This window comes from Pleurodeles waltl, chromosome 5 (genome assembly GCF_031143425.1).
Source record: "Pleurodeles waltl isolate 20211129_DDA chromosome 5, aPleWal1.hap1.20221129, whole genome shotgun sequence".
NCBI lineage: Eukaryota > Metazoa > Chordata > Amphibia > Caudata > Salamandridae > Pleurodeles > Pleurodeles waltl.
The window spans coordinates 853,521,441-853,535,857 of NC_090444.1; the positions used below are offsets into that span (position 1 = coordinate 853,521,441).

Consider the following 14,417-nt stretch of genomic DNA (forward strand, 5'->3'; position numbering starts at 1 on the left):
CCGTGATCAGTCCCAACCAGATAACTGTGAGTGGAACATTTTTTGCTTATTGAAATTGTATATCTCTGGTTTTAATTATTGGATTTTTGTTGTTTTTGTCTAGTTTTGTTTATTAAAGTTTACTCTATTTTCATAAGTTGTTGTGGGATTTTTCTTGTGTTGTGTTTTCACTTTATTATATTTTGGTAGCTTGAAACAAAAGCATTCAGGCTTAACTTAGAATCAAGGTGTAAAGTATTTATGCAACACTCAGTGAGGTAAGTAAAGGTTAATTTAGTACCTGTTGGTGGTTCACCCTGAAAGAGATTATGGTTGTTGCTTGAGAATGGTGTTCCTCTCCTTCAACCAATAACCCAGTCCTACAATCTGACAGTGCTGGGCACCTCATAGGCATTTCTTGTTTTGTGCTTTCATTCATCAGTTTGTGTGGAATGATAAGTACCTCTTTTGCAAGATGTTCTGTCTGCATACTGGCTTTTTTTTTTTAAATCAGTGACTGGCAGATGGGAAATTAATGACTGAAATAAATGCCCACTGATTATTGTAACCTGTTCTCCTTTATTCATGTCTCCACTTGATTGGAATAATTTCATATTTGCCATCATTTTCAGTCATTTGCATTTCACCTTGTATCTGGCTTCTAATTTTGTAGATACTACAGACTGAATTCTATGTCAGTAGCAAAGGCAAGGATTATGCTTTTCTCTTTCTTCACTTTACTATGATTGACACAACAGCCGTTCCTTTTTTGTGTGATGTGCTTTTATGGTATTTATATTTACCGAAATAAAGCTAATAATGATGATGATGACACAACAGCCCTCATCAGACCACAAAGCACTACATTTCCCAATAGACCTGAGGAAAAGAGTAGGCTATAATAGCCAATAGCGTTCTGTATCTCAGTATGCAGTGTTGCCTGTTTAGGCTCCTAGCCTGTTTCATCACTGCTCCCTCATCAGTAAGGTGTCCATTCTTTTATGCTGTTATAAGTCTATTGGCTTTTGTTTGTGGTGGTTGGTTTATCGCCCCATACATGGTTTTCTTTCCTAATGTTATAGGTTGCCCTAGCATGAGATTACGGCTTGCAATTCGAGCGAGCATAGTAGGCCTCGCTGACTGCTAGGTAGTGTGCAAGTGCTGCCGGCACTGTCTTGCACTTCTTAAATTTCTAGAACTCTTGTGATCACTGGGCTTTGGGGATTTATGCAGTTCTGATGTCGATTGTGATCAGACCTGTGCTTAACTTAATTTTTACTGCATTTACTGCACTCATAGGTCAGCTTTTTTGCTCAAAAGTGTTTGCCTGGAGCTAAACGCCTTGCATAAAAACATTCAGTTGGGCACACTGCCCAGGCTCTCTTTTTGATAGTGCTTAAACCCACTGGTGATTGTACCCCCTTCCACTTGCCCCTACCAGGTTTCACAACTCACCAAGCACTTACCTGGATAGTGAAGGGTGTTACAGTACCCATTGTGTTCTTAGCACCTCTTCTCTTTAGTCCTAGTGTATAACGCCAGATACTGTTTTCTACTCCCCTCTCCATGGTGCAACAGGGAGATCATGAGGAGGAAGCTGGGGATTTCATCCCCGGGAATGACACTATTCCGGAGTTGTTTGATGCCCCCATAGTAAGGGCGGTAACCAGTGCACTTAGCACTTTCGGGAAGCCACTTATAATGTGGGTTGCAGCCCTCCAGTATCCCCTTCGCTGGAAGGAAGACCAAGATCCACCCCATGGGACTGATGAGGCCCTGAGAGCTAAATAGCCGCCAAGGCCAGTGGGGCACTGGAATACCCTGGAGACTTGGATGATGTTGTGGATGCCGGCAGACATTGCCACTCATCTTTTTCTCTAAAGGGCAGAAACGTGAGGTTCAGGGCCAGCCTGGTAAAGCAATAAGTGATGTGTTGGACCCCAAAAACATTTAATATTCCAGATCCTAAGCTTCGACAGGCAAGGTCATGCAAAGTGTGGTGAACTATCTCAGGAAACCCTTGGATAAAGAGTTCAATGTTAGATTGTAAGTCGAATGAGTCCTTCCAACCTTGGAGCGGAAAGTGGCTGCAACTCCTGATATTGGCAGTAAAAGTTCCTAGCAAAATTCCTATAAGATCCTAAAAGCCTTACTGACAGATCCTGCTGGGCATGCTAATATAAGCTACTAGATGTGACACGTCCTCTTATGAAATTCTTAGGCATGGTAGATGAGGCCAGAGAATCAAGTTTGCTGATTTCATTAGATCCTGTTAATGTGGGCACAAAATGCTATGAATCTATTGGGCAATGTAAACTGTGCCATCTTGACCGAGATCACCACCTTGCTCGTCAAAGCCTACCCAAATTTGGGTGACCTTGCCACATATGAGGTGAGTCCGATCATAGAAGGTGGCCTTTTAATCGACTCGTTCCTGAATGAGCTGGGCAAATGTGTCCTTCTTTAGAGCAGGCCTCCATAAAGAAAATCTCAAGCCAAAAAGGTTTTGTAAGGGCTAACAAAGGGCACTCAACTGGCCGTTTCCTATCCCAGGACTGCTCCTTCTGGATCGCTTGACACTTTTGACACATGATGTTCTTCTCCTGTAGGGATCCTCCCCGTCACCTGTTCTCTTTAATATCTGTCTGACCGACTACTGACCTTTATGGATCATTTGGATGTAAAGCAATATCTTAAGCTGAGATGAGCAGCTACTTAATGTACTAGACACTCTTGCTCCAGGCTCTGTGAGAAATCTGCTTGATAGTCATTCATCAATGGATGTGCCAAAAGATTTTAACACAGCCTATCTACCCCTTGAGTATAACATCTCCTGTTGGGATTTATATCCTATGGCTGCCTTGATTGGAAGCTCTTGCCACCTCTGTTGCATGACTAAAATCTCTGGGAGTGCATGCTTCTTCACCTTCTACCTAGTTAGGAAAATTCTTCCTTCCTTCTGTCACGTACGTCATTATTTATCAGGTTGTTAGATCTGTTTGGCATTTTAACCCCAGACTTAGGACGAGTATGGTTTGCTTTGCATATTGTTGTATATGCTGTTATAATACATGGGATTCTTCAATCCTTATATAAACAGCGGCCTCTGATTTCTTTATTATCTGCGACTTGTGACACGCTCTTTTGCCAATTATTAAGAAATAATGTCAGAGCTCGACTATTATAAGTTATTACAGTTGAGTTCTGACATCACAGTGCCAGAGCCAGCAGCTGAGGTGAAAGGCAGGTCAGGTCACTGAGCATAATTGAACCTGCTATTTAAAGCAACATAAATAGAAGATTGCTTTTCTTTCTTCTGCTCTATTTTAATAGCTTACAGTGATAAGCAGAGAGAATGTTTATTTTTTTGCACTCCTTAGAGAAAAGCTTCATTCTTGCTAAATGTTTCTACGCATTCCGAGCTAGTGCAGTTTTTTTAAAATCTGACTTGTATTGAACAGGCTCAGATGTCTGTTTGGCACAAATTTCTAACAAGTTTTTGATGTGTTTCATTGTGCACTAAAGGTTTTATTTTTATTCCTCATGTTTGCAAATATGCTCACTCTTTCATATGACAGTTACGCACCAAGGTTTTAAGTGGTTTGTGGGAAAGGTGATGATGTGACCTTGTATTATAAGGGATAAAGTTCCCCCTGGTGTACGTGACAGGGTTATTGCAAGTCACCTCGGAGTTCCAAAACCTTATAAAGGAACTTGTCCTTTGGCCTAGTTTATCTATATGGTTATAGAACTGTTCTGTCACTTGCAGTATCTTTTTAATGTATGGTGGGGTACTTTATCCCTTATTAAGTGTTCTGCTTGGGGATTTATTTCATATTAGCAGCTACAATCGCTCACCATTATCAAAGGCCATAAACATTTTAATACTGACTACCAATAACTTTCTTCTAAGATCCTGTATACAAGTGTGAATGTTAAACATTTTCAAAGGCTATTGTGTACGTCAAACTTAATTGCTGCAAGAACATTTTTCTCATGTGTCCCAGTGCAAACTGAAAAAAATTAGACAGTGTGTGGTCTGTCTTGGGCAGAGCGAGCTTTCCATCCCTGAGAGAAGGATCTGCTAGGGCATTGGCCCTTGCTCCACATACAATCTTCTACAGGTTGAGGTTAGTGTAAGCCCATGGGTTAGCTCAGCCCTGGCATTCAGGTGTGAGGGATCTGAATTTCATCCCTCTTAATAGCAGATTACATGAGTTCTTCTAATTAGCATTAGGTTATGTAGGAATTATGCCAACTAGTTTAATGTTCATTTTCTTCATTTTGTGTAATTTTTTTGTTTCTTGATACCAATATTCAGTAATCTGGGGCATAGCCTAAGCGGAACTCACCCAAACCTGAGTGTCTGAATTGCCTGTTCACAAATTAACCCTCAATAAGCTAAGATGTGAAGCAGGGCATTATGGGATTGTAATGATATTTGTTTTTTCCACTCACTCCTCTTTGCACTTAGCCTAGCAGCACACCGTCATATTGGTGACCACAAGCTTAAATTTGCCTATTGACTTTATTTCAGTGTTAACCACTGCCACGTAGAGGTGCAGATTTAAGAAGTACAGAAGCTTCAAGTATTTTTCCGTTCCCATGTTATGTAATGAGCTTTTGCTCATGTTTTTATTCTGCCTGTCTGCGTGTTCTTTCTCACCAAGGGCTTAAATAGATAAGAGTGTACTAAGATGATGTTTATGGTAATGCAGTCAATGATTTTGTTTTGAGAGAGCATCTTGGGAACCTGGCCAGTTCCAAAGTGTTCCTTTCAAAACTGACCTGAAGTAGCCAGGATTTTTGAACAACAACTTGCAGAGCTGGAGGGGTTTTCTAGAACTCTCCTCTGGCTTGTTTAAGGTATATAAGAGACCGAAAACTGGATCGAAGTGAAGTGATTGAGACAACTGGCAGGCTCGGGGCGCTGATGCCAATCATCCTTCCTGTGAGGGTAGATGTCTTTCTTTTCACAGTTGATCTGGGGTCAAGGACTTGTTGGCGGGAGAAAGATGAAGCAACTGTGCTCCATGGTGATGAATTTTTAATTCCTATTATCTGCTTTGCATTGTGTATGAATATATATATAATAATAATGTGTCTTTGCATATATATCTGCTATTTATAGATTGAAAATTCTTTGTACATGTTTTCATTTCATTATTGCGCATATTTTTAGACATGCACTTGCATTTGTACTGACCTTCCTTTACAAGCCTCGCAGAGTGATTTAATACATGTATTTCCTAGACTAAGAGTTGCAAACTAGAGATTATTTTCAGTGTCTGTGTGTGTGTGTGTGTGTATGTATCAGCTCGGTCCCCAGTGAAGCAAAACAGCAATACTTACTCATTTTCTCCCTTTGCACATATGATAGGTATTCCTTAAGTGCCTGGCGTGATGTGGGAAGGGTGGAGGTGAGAGATCTACTGGGTTTGACCATAATCTTCAGTACGCAACAGGTGCCTAGAGAACATGTGGCCCAGGAACCCTATACCGAGAAGAGGCACCAAGTGCCCAAAGCCCACAACAACCACACTTGTTAGCTGTACAGTTACAGAGAGACCCATTTTGAACTGGTAAAATTCCCTCCCTAGGATTTGAGAATCCCCTAGCCCCCCCTCCTCATTAAACGTTACTAGTAAAAGGAAGTTTACTTCTATTGAGTCGATTTTCAATCTAGTGTAAAATGATGGTCCTGGCAGTGACTATAAGTGATAATGTGTGAGGTCTGTTGATCATTTAACATCATGAGGGTTCCCTGTTTCATGAAAGAAGTAAAACTAGTTGTCTCTTTTTAGCCCTGTCCCCAGGGCAGATATATTCTTGTGCAGAATTTGATCTAGTTCATGCAACCGCTAGATGTTTTATTAAATACAACCGAGATATGTTCCATATCAACAACCAGAAATACCTATTGGGGTTCAGGAGCATACAGCGGTTTCATTATGGAGATACCCTGAAGTCTTGGGACCAGTTTAAAATTGGAATATTTGTGGTAGCTGAGGCAAATTGACCAGTATTAACTGTGTACCCATGGATTCCCCAAAATGGAAATTTAACAGCACCACAGGATAAGAGACATGTTAACTCAACTAATAGTTGGATATTCACCCTCCTGCACTACAAGTTACAGACTTTAACCTTTAACACACACTTTACTTCTTTCACACAGTATACTCGCACCCAGTGTGAACCTGCAGACCCTCCATGCAATTATGGGGAAAGGTGTTACTAAGCGGTATGAAATTCCTATTTAGATCACCTGTGCGACTAATCAATTAGCTCCAGTATATTCTCAGTCTAGGCCCCAAGAAAAACAGAGACCAGTTGTTTCCCGATAAGGGATAGTACCACTGACTCTAGATTACATTACTTTGGGAAGTGTATTTGCTGGTGCCTACACCACTACACATAGGATTTTTTTTAAACCGGTTTTACCAGGTATCCTGCCTAAGATCAGGGACGAAAACTGAGCATCCCCATCTGCCGATTTGGGGGTGAAATTGAAGGAACATTTTCATACAGTAGTAGAGATTGTTCTGAGTTATATAAAGAGTGACACTGTTCTATTGGCCATAAGCCTGCATCTCGAATACTTTTCCACCAAACTAGAGAGAGAGAGAGCTGGCTATAATTATATGAGAATTAAATGCATCAATGGTTTGTGATATGTTTGGTACGCAACAACCGAAACTACAACTAAAGCCAGTGTTAAGAGGGACCACCAAGAGACAAGTGATGAGAAGAAAGTAAAACAATGCCCCCCAAGAGACAAGTGATGAGAAGAAAGTAAAATAGTGCCCCAGATTGGATTTTTACATTGATGATCCAAGACTTGCTAAACGGCAGAATCTTGCTACTTATCGACTGAGAGACTGGAGTGACCAGACTTAATATAAGAAAAGGGAGGAGTAATGTTTCAAAGAGTTAAACGGGACACAAAGTTTGGATAAAAAGAGCATGCCTCCAGAAGGAACTTGGTGCATGGCTCTTCTAGATTGTGTGGCCGAATTGCAGTAGTCTGCTAGAATTTCCAAGGGCTTCTGGCTAGGGCAGCGTGGATAGCAGATTAAAAAAAATGACAGATTCTTACACAGACTTCACAGGGACAATTACAAATTAAGGGTGCATTATTTTGGCATAAAGGGAAGTTAAGTAGCCGGTGAGTAATACACAGTCTGAAATTAATAAAGAGCGCTCACTCGTGTACATGGTACTAGAGGTGGTCAGACCAGTAAATTAACAGGGAGGCTCTTTTAACCCGTACACGAGCTGAGCTCTGAAAATGTTTGTGTAAATCACACAGTAAGTCGCACCCAAACATCACATAAATTATGATAAGATCTCTTCAAAACAAAAAAAAAAGTGCACTTCCTTAACATGTGGAAGCTTCGACATTAATACATTATAGAAGTGCTTGAGAAACACGTATTAAAAGTGATTCTTTAGCATGAACTTAGTGCAGTAAAAGGCAAGAAAGTTGTCATGTAAACCTTTTCGTGTCCAGATTAAGGCAGAGCAACATTATAGTCTGTTGCATGAAATACAGTAGGTAATTTGTTTAACTGGTATTCTGAACGCACATATTTGAAAAAGGATTTCATACCTGATGATGAAGAAAAAGGAGTTTTGGCGAAACAATGTATTTGCCTAAGATCACATAGTTTAAGCAGGGAAGCCGCTATTTTTGCAGTGTTTCTAGTTTAATTTTGTACAAATCAGTCTATAAATGAGTATATTTGTCTTACCTTCTGTTGATGATTTGTTTTTGCCTCTTTGCAATGTATTACGGTTTTTATATAGCACAACGTCAACCCAAAGGTATTGAAGAACTTTACATGACTACCAATTACATTACACCAGGCTAGATTCACTTTTTGTAGGTGCTGGGGAGATTGGATGATCTACCCAGAGTCACATGATGTTTAGCTGTCACCTAGACTTGAACTTAGTTCCCCAATTCCAAAGTTGACAACTCTGGCCATAACACCTGTCTTATCCAGGTGACTGGTTGACACCTGTTCGGTAGAAGTCAATAAGGACGCTCAATGAAGGACCACACGCCAATTATGAATACAATTTAGCTTTACTAGAATTTCAGGTAAATGTATGCATTTAGCACGTCAAGTATAGTAGAATAAGAATAGCAATCAAAAGCATCTATTTATATATGAGTATACTACAAAGAGCAGCTATGCATATATATATAAGCAAATAGTTCATTGACAGATATAAGCTTTGATTAACTGTATACCAAAATGCATCACACATCGATGTTCAGGAAGCAAAATATAAATGAGTTGAATTCTTCAGATAAGCTTTGATTTACTGCACACCAAAATGCATGTTTCAATTACTGCTGCAGGCTCACACTACGATGTTCAGAAAGCAAAATATAAACAAGCTGAATACTTCAGATTAGCTTTGATTAACTGCATACCAAAATGCATGTTTCAATTACTGCAGCAAGCTTGCACTACGATGTTCAGAAAGCAAAATATAAACGAGCTGAATACTTAAGATTATAAACACAGTGCAAGTATAATAATCAGTCATAATAATAGAGCAGAGAAAAAAGGTCTTTCATCCCTGTGTGGAACTTAACTTAGACCATGAAATGCTGGGAAGCCCTCTACCGCCCGCTTGGACCTCTCCCCCTCTCAAGCATCACAGTCTCTGAACAGCAAACAGGGAGGCAGCACTGGGTCTGGAGATGGTAACTTTCACAACCCCATCTGCGAGCTTCAAAGCCCTCACCCGCACCTCAGTGGTTAAATAACTCGAAGCTTGGATTCTATCTCTTTCTGGCATTTTCTAGCTATGTTATCAGCACTTGTCTCTTGGCTGCTCTGCCCTTCCCCAGCCTTTGTTTTCATTCCATCTTCTCCCTGTACTCTCGTTCTCAAGGTTGAGACAGAGTCTCCTACACAAACAAGCTTGAAAATAACATCATGAACTTTTCCACGTTGTTCGGGGGTTTCAGCAGGCATCACGCTCATCTACACTGCTCAAGCTAATTAACCCTTTGCGTCACAATGTCTTCTGCACCTTTCCCTATACTGATCAACACCACATCCAGATAAATGGAGTGTGACTGGAAAAGTCATTGAAAGCTTGGATTGTTATGGCCTTGGGATTCCAGCAGTACCTCGAGCTGAGCCAGAGACAGAGTAGCCTGGCTCTAGCTTTCAGTGGCTTGCCCATCTTTACATGCTTTGATATCCAGGTAGGGTTTTGATGAAACAGACATCTGGATAATTATGTAGGATCTAATGAGGGCTTTTTTAAGTTTCACAGCTTCTCTTTCCAGCTGCCTAGCTTTCATAAATGACTGCTTAACCCACAATTTATCCTTTACAGTTATCAGGCCTGGTGGTGTAAATGGGGATGGCCTGCCAAAGCCTGCTGTAATAGATGTAATATAGCAGAGACAGGGGATTTTAAGGCCAAGGTCAGTCTTGTATTATGTCTTTATTTAAAGATGCATGTTCATTCTGCCAGGTTGAAATCCATAGCAGCAGGGGAGCTAGTTTAGTCTGAGTCTCCACAAATACTAGCTATTCATGTGGAAAGTAATATCGGCTGCCTGGTGTTGGGGCCAAGAGGTGTCAACAAAAACGATTCTCCTCCACTTGGAGGCTCTCACCTCACTATAACCTCAGAAATCAGCACCACATTGTAAAGCTAAGGATACATTTTCTTTTGTAGATTTCTAACAAGAGCAATAGGTTAGGTGTCAATATCTGTTGCTAGGTTAAACAGGACTCCAGCTGCTTTCGAGAATTGTTGCTTCTAGATAAAACACATGGCATCTAATGGAGTCAAAGACTACTCCTTAATTAGGGAAATTAATAACTTTCCCAATGAGTTTAGCCTTAATTGAAAAACATCCAAACCTCATTTAGATTTTTAGGGCTACAAGCCATAAAACAGTTTTAGACAAATTTGCCTCGAGGTCCAAGTTCACCATAAAAAGGACAAATCGTCTGAAGATTTTTCAGGCCATTTAAGCTGCGAGACAACAAAACAGCATCATCTGCAAATAATAATGCAGGCACATTCTTGTTCTTAATAACTAACACGCCTTGCCACTTATTAATGCACGAGTTATTCTGTTTGTTAATATATAGGAGAAATAAAATGGGCGCTAAGACACATCCCTATCTCATGCCACTAGCAAGCCTAAACGAGCTGATGCATTTGCCATGTTTCCAAAATCTTAATGATGTGGATAACCCAAGCTATAAAGCTGAAAGGAAATCCACTAATATGCTGTCCATTTGCATATAATGCAAAATCCCCCGTAACTTGGACTTGTTCACAGAGTTAAAGGCACTGCTAAGGTCCATGAAAGCAAAAAGCAATATTGCACTAGCTTTTGCAACTGCGTATTTACTCAATATCAGGTGTACGTTTAGGCATTGTTCAAGAGTATCCAGTCCCTCTCTAAATACATACTGGACTTCGGATAGAATGTTAGAATCAGCTGTCTGTGTTAAAATTGTACTGAGGACAGTTCTATCACTGGACTTTGTCGTAGTTTGGACTCTTGCTCTGAGCAAGACTACTGGTTTAAGGATGACAGTACTTTTATTGGTAGGCGACTACGTCTTTCCTACAACAAGTCGCAACTGTTATCCCAACCTTATCGGCTCACTAGCAGCACCTCACCAGAAACACAATAGTAAAAGGTGATTTATGGCAGCCGTTTACGCATGGACTCCAAATAAGACATCTCAGGGAGTGTCGTGGTTAAACGGAGATTACCCTTTTCTCACAGATATATTATGTCTCATACAAACACAGGCAATGGCACAGATGGAGTAAAGTTATAATAGCTTTTTATTTAACACAACTGCAATTTGCGATAAGTTGCATTGACTGCAATGATTAAGATAATGAATATAGCAAGTAACAGTATTGTGAAGACGAGAGTCATTGTTACGAAGACCCCCACCATTTTGCAATACATAGAAAAGATATATTAGATGTAATATGCCCTAATACACTAATAAAGAAGGCCTAACCTTCTACCTTTAGGAGAGCTGGGTTTGTTAAACCTAATCTGCCAAAGCCGTGTCCATGAGAGGAGCCCCCCAACCCTCGTTACCTTGGAATGAGGTCTCTATCTCAGACTCCGCAGGGACACGACGACTGGGTCAGCGTCAAGACGACTGCAGCATCCGTTACAGCGATGGTGGCGATGCCCTCTGGTCGGAATCCCTCTGATTATCTGTCTAAAGTGTGATGTATTTATACAGATCTACAAGGTACCCTGACATAGGTGTATTCCTAAACAATAGATAACAGGCATGCTTGGTACGGCAATTAATATCAACAATCCCTCAAAAGTATAGAGAGGTAAAATCCCTAAGTGTGAACACCTACTGTTTGTTTGCCTTTGGTGCTTGATCTTGACGCCTTGGCGCGGTGACACTGATAATGGAACTCATAACAAGTGGCCTAACTATAAACAAGGCAGCCATCTTAGAAGAAATAAATAATGAAATGGGCTAAGACAGAGCAAGCTAAGTAGGTTAAAAGTCACTAAGTGACGGGGGCACGAGTCTACAAGCCAGAGGCTAAGCTAACTCCTTTTATCCCATTAAAACGAACTAGGATTCACTACACCCTCCCCATTGCCTTAACAGGTATGATGAAGGTACAGGAACCCAAATGCTAAAAGTTGCTTCTGAACTAAAAGCTAAAAACAAAAACAAGCTAAAAAAGCATTCACATGTGTTAAAAATATGTCAAAACAAATCTGTTTAAAATATATACAGAGATGTTAATGTCAACTATGACAAGTACAGCGTGCAACAGCAATATGTCAATTTGAATGCATAATTTGGAATCGGGAATGGCAAGTCAATTCATCAAATTATTTGTTATACGCTTGATCTTGAAGAATGTCATCGAAGTCACCAGTCAAGGATCTAAAAAATTAGTCAACATCGTCCGAAGTTAAGTCGAGTGCTGGGCGGACAAACGGATCCACAGAGCAGAAGTGAGCCGTATTTCCTTGTGTATCGTTACTCGTTGCAGTGTCCTCATCTATGGTAGATCTCACAACGGAAGGCTCATAGGTGGCCTCGCGGAGCAACCTCAGTCTCAAGGGGCAAGACCGTGTATGAACCCTCATCGGGGACATCAGCAGTTCGTGGTCCACAGGAGATGTCGGTGCAACAGCAAGACAGACCATAGGCAGATGCTCAAAGAGACACCATATGCAGCGGTAGACTGGTTGTACACACCAGAGAAGTGGCCGAAATGACAACGACCAGTCAAGCTCCAGTTCCACCAGGAAAGGTGCACCGAAGATCCGAACCATGCGCTCACGGCACAGTGGAGTTGGCTGGAGCGGCTCCATTGCTCTGCGTTGCTGGAAAGAAACAACCGCTGCAAATCAGAAGAAATAGCAGTAGTATTCCACCAATTAAAGCCAAAATAATTGGAAAGCCACCAAACACACTTGAAAAGAGAGAATGGATGGCTGATGGAATGACTCCGAAGATAGTCTGGAAGATGGACACGAAGCCAGACCCAACAGCCTTAAAGAAATGAACAATCCCAGTGGTGCTCGAAGCATTGAATATTCTGGATACCAGCTCTCCAAAGTGTTTGGGGAAATTGGTATTTAAAAGGGATTGTATCTCTGCTGATGATCTCGCAATCTGGAGAGCATACGTCTCTTTTGCGGATGTCAAGGCAACCTGTTTCTGAAACAGATAGCGCCTTTAGCCTACTCAGCTTGTCATAGTTCACATTAATAGTATCTATGTGGGGCCACATGTCAGATACTTTTATCTCTCTTGTGGGGGGAAACAAAACATGTCCACAACACATAACGACCTTCGTGACCGAGATTGCGTAGGCAATTCCAGGTCGCATGCCGCAACAGCTTTGATCGTTCAGTACCACATAACTTCCATTGGAAAGTACATGAAACACTGGACGAATCAAGGGGACGGGGGTACCCTTCAGAAAACAGGCCAAATTTGCGACCCCCGCATTGCAAAGACCGTGAAGAGACACCTGTGTGCATATTATAGAATGACGAACAGCAGTCTCACATTCGCTTCCGCTAAGAAAGACCTCCCTTTCACCGTTCAGACATCTAAAGTCAAAGGGCAATTCCCACTCTTCCTTAATAAAGCTTTCTCCTAGTTGCTCATATCGTCCCACTGCAAAATGTTTCAGGCAGCTCAAGAAACGAAAGGTCGAAATCGGTAAATTAATAATGCTGTGTAAGAGCCAGATAGTTGAAGGACTCTCCGCTACCGTGAAGGGCAACTTATCTAATTTCTCTACTTGAAGCAGGGTGAAACTAGCCTCCCGTTTAGCCATTGTCTCTTGTTCCCTGGAAAACTTAAAAGCAGTGAAGAATTCACTCCCATTAATATACTTCCATGGAATGTGGCCACTTTTCAGTGTCTGTAATGTCCAGCCTAGCTGCAGGATGGAACGTAGCTGTGTTTGCCCAAGATATAACCAGGACAAGTCTGTCTGAGTGATATCAATAGCCGACGACACTATATTTGATAGTGAATAAATCCTGTTGGACAGTGTATTCATGCCATTGTCGACAACAGCTAATGTTTTTTCCAAATTTTCCTTATCTAGTTGCCTTAAACGCGCAGCAGCCTCAATCTGGGAAAGTTTCCAAATTTCATTGTACATAGCATATAAAAACCTTTTTGAGCGCTGTTTTCTAGGACCCAGCAGAAAATCCTGCAAGTCTATACTGTTAGAAAGATTGTTCAGGTGTTTCTTAACTGCTGTTAACGTGTTTGTTTGCACCCACTGCTGGCACAGCTTACCCACACTGTATGTTGTAACTATACTTGTATGTTGACCCAATATAAAGCGAGGGTCTGGCCTGTTAATTGAAAAAAAACTTGAAGAGTTCAAGAAATGCTTTTGACACTCATTAGTGTTGGTGGGCCATATCAACCACCCGCTGGGACTGGAAAGTGAAGAATTATAGGTACCAGCCTTGACCATTGTATTTAGCCTGTCCTCTGTAACATTAAGAAAGTGTTGCCAATCTTTAAGTTTTGCCGGAGTAGGGATACTGGGCGTGTTCAGATCTTTAATTTTTGCTAACCCCAGACAGGATGTCTGCTCAATAGTGTCATTTATGAAAATCATTTGCACAGGAATCAGGCATGCTCGAAACAAAGCCTTCTTACCCTGTATTTGCCAATCTTGTGTTCCCCATACACTTTTCAAGTCAATAGTGCTCTTCCAATATTCGTATCCCTCAATCGAGAGCTGGGAAACAAAGGGATCTGAATAAATCAGTTTCGTATCTGTTAGCAAAGTTTTCCAAATTTGTGCCGGAGGTATTTTAAAATAATACGACTCTACTTTTTTTGTATCATGCCCAGAAATGTATGTACATTTATTGCTATAATAATACTTAGGACTCC

General features: G+C 41.0%; 1 protein-coding gene across 2 annotated transcripts in view; it reads left to right on the forward strand.

Annotated features, from left to right (window-relative positions):
* Positions 1-14,417, forward strand: part of ABCB10 (ATP binding cassette subfamily B member 10) — a 1,288,341-nt gene that overhangs the window by 128,610 nt on the left and 1,145,314 nt on the right. The window lies entirely within an intron of this gene.